The sequence below is a fragment of the Coregonus clupeaformis genome, unplaced genomic scaffold (assembly GCF_020615455.1).
Source record: "Coregonus clupeaformis isolate EN_2021a unplaced genomic scaffold, ASM2061545v1 scaf1967, whole genome shotgun sequence".
NCBI lineage: Eukaryota > Metazoa > Chordata > Actinopteri > Salmoniformes > Salmonidae > Coregonus > Coregonus clupeaformis.
Genome location: NW_025535421.1, coordinates 45,772 through 48,803, shown reverse-complemented (window position 1 = coordinate 48,803; position 3,032 = coordinate 45,772).

Here is a 3,032-nt window from a genome sequence, read left to right as displayed (position 1 = left end):
TCTACATTTTGTGTCAGGCCTGGTCTGTACTAAATCGTATTGAGAGAGGTTATCTACATTTTGAAAAAGTCTGAATAGTTGTTTGCATTATTACTTTGTCATAGAAGTAAGAATCATTGTCAATGAAATAGCCTACTTTGTGTGGGTTTTGAAATACTTTCAGAATATTGTCCTCTGGTCACATTCTTGATATTTTTTTAATATGTTTTATTTAACTAGGCAAGTCAGTTAAGAACAAATTCTTATTTACAATGACGGCCTACACCGGCCAAACCTGGACGACCAATTGTGCGCCGCCCTATGGGACTCCCAATCACGGCCGGTTGTGATACAGCCTGGAATCGAACCAGGGCGTCTGTAGTGATGCCTCAAGCACTGAGTTGCAGTGCTTTAGAAGGCTGCGCCACTCGGGAAACTAGGCACACATCACAATTCACTACTTCACAGGAGAGGTATTTGAACGTAAACATTTTTTTTATTACCTTCTGGAACATGTGACCTTTCATCAAATCAAATCAAATTGTATTGGTCACATACACATATTTAGCAGGTGTTATTGTGGGTGTAGCAAAATGCTTGTGTTCCTAGCTCCAACAGTGCAGTAGTATCTAACAATTCAGAACAATACACACAAATCTAAAAGTAAAACATCGGAATTAAGAAATATATAACTATTAGGACGAGCAATGTCAGAGTGGCATTGACTAAAATATAGTTGAATAGAATACAGTATATACAGTTGAAGTCGGAAGTTTACATACACCTTAGCCAAATACATTTATACTCAGTTTTTCACAATTCCTGACATTTAATCCTAGTACAAATTCCATGTCTTAGGTCAGTTAGGATCACCACTTTATTTTAAGAATGTGAAATGTCAGAATAATAGTAGAGAGAATTATTTATTTCAGCTTTTATTTATTTCATCACATTCCCAGTGGGTCAGAATGTCACGGTCGTCTACCATAGATGAGGACCAAGGCGCAGCGTTGCAGGCAAACATACTCTTTATTAAGAGACACGAAAAAACAACAAACGATACGTGACAGTTCACGGTCTCACAATAACAGACTTGAAACAAGATCCCACAAAACCAATGGGAAACAGACAGTTTAAATATGGCTCCCAATCAGAGACAACCAACGACAGCTGACACTCATTGCCTCTGATTGGGAGCCACTCAGGCCAACATAGAAATACACATACTAGATAACCAAATGAAATGCACACCCTGGCTCAACATACAAGTGTCCCCAGAGCCAGGGCGTGACAGTACCCCCCCCTAAAGGCGCGGACTCCGACCGCGCCCACTAAACACCACAGGGGAGGGACCGGGTGGGCACTCCGCTTAGGCGGCGGATCCGGCTCCGGGCCTGATCCCCGCTCCCTCTCCAACCCCCCAAAGTACCCCTGGTCCGGTCTGGCCCCGCTGGCCGGAGCTGGACGGCACACTGGTGGAGCGGATTGCTCTAGCTCCGGCGTGAAGCATCTGACCGGTGCCGGACCAGCCACCGGTGGAACAGGCACGGGCCGTGCCGGACTGACGACGCACACCACTGGCTTGGTGTGGGGAGCAGGAGCGGGCCGCGCCGGGCTGACGAAACGCACCACTGACTTGGTGCGGGGAGCAGGAGCGGGCCGGACCGGGCTGACGAAGCGCACCACTGACTTGGTGCGGGGAGCAGGAACGGGCCGTGCCGGGCTGACGAAGCGCACCACTGACTTGGTGCGGGGAGCAGGAACGGGCCGAGCTGGGCTGACGAAACGCACCACTGACTTGGTGTGGGGAGCAGGAGCGGGCCGGACCGGGCTGACGAAGCGCACCACTGACTTGGTGCGGGGAGCAGGAACGGGTCGAGCTGGGCTGACGAAACGCACCACTGACTTGGTGCGGGGAGCAGGAACGGGCCGAGCTGGGCTGACGAAACGCACCACTGACTTGGTGCGGGAGCAGGAGCGGGCGGACCGGGCTGACGAAGCGCACCACTGACTTGGTGCGGGAGCAGGAACGGGCCGAGCTGGGCTGACGAAACGCACCACTGACTTGGTGCGGGGAGCAGGAGCGGGCCGGACCGGGCTGACGAAGCGCACCACTGACTTGGTTCGGGGAGCAGGAGCGGGCCGGACCGGGCTGACGAAGCGCACCACTGACTTGGTGCGGGGAGCAGGAACGAGCCGAGCTGGGCTGACGAAACGCACCACTGACTTGGTGCGGGGAGCAGGAACGGGCCGAGCCGGGCTGACGAAGCGCACCACTGACTTGGTGCGAGTGGCAGGAACAGGCCGGACCGTACTGGGAACACACACCACTGGCCCTACGTGGGGATCAGGAACAGGCCGGACCGGACTGCCAACACACCCCAGTACCTCTCGCCGTGCCTCTACATCCTCCATCCCCTCTTCGACCAGTGGCCCCCGTAACCTGGCGGCCTCCTCTGGCAACCCGCTGGGCCGCTCTATCGCGGCCTCCTGCTGCCCCGACGTCGTGAGCCCCCCCCTAAAAATTTTCTGGGAGTCTCTCTTCCCCGTGGGCCAGGCCTCTATAATTCTCGCCCAACTCTCGCTCTTCTGCTTCCAATCTCCGCCATTCAGCTCCTCATTCGGCTTGACCCAGTTGAAGCTCTTCCTCCATTGTTCCCAAGTCCACCCACTCTGCTCCTCACTAGGCTGCTTGGTCCAGTTCTGGTGGGATCTTCTGTCACGGTCGTCTACCATAGATGAGGACCAAGGCGCAGCGTTGCAGGCAAACATACTCTTTATTAAGAGACACGAAAAAACAACAAACGATACGTGACAGTTCACGGTCTCACAATAACAGACTTGAAACAAGATCCCACAAAACCAATGGGAAACAGACAGTTTAAATATGGCTCCCAATCAGAGACAACCAACGACAGCTGACACTCATTGCCTCTGATTGGGAGCCACTCAGGCCAACATAGAAATACACATACTAGATAACCAAATGAAATGCACACCCTGGCTCAACATACAAGTCTCCCCAGAGCCAGGGCGTGACACAGAAGTTTACA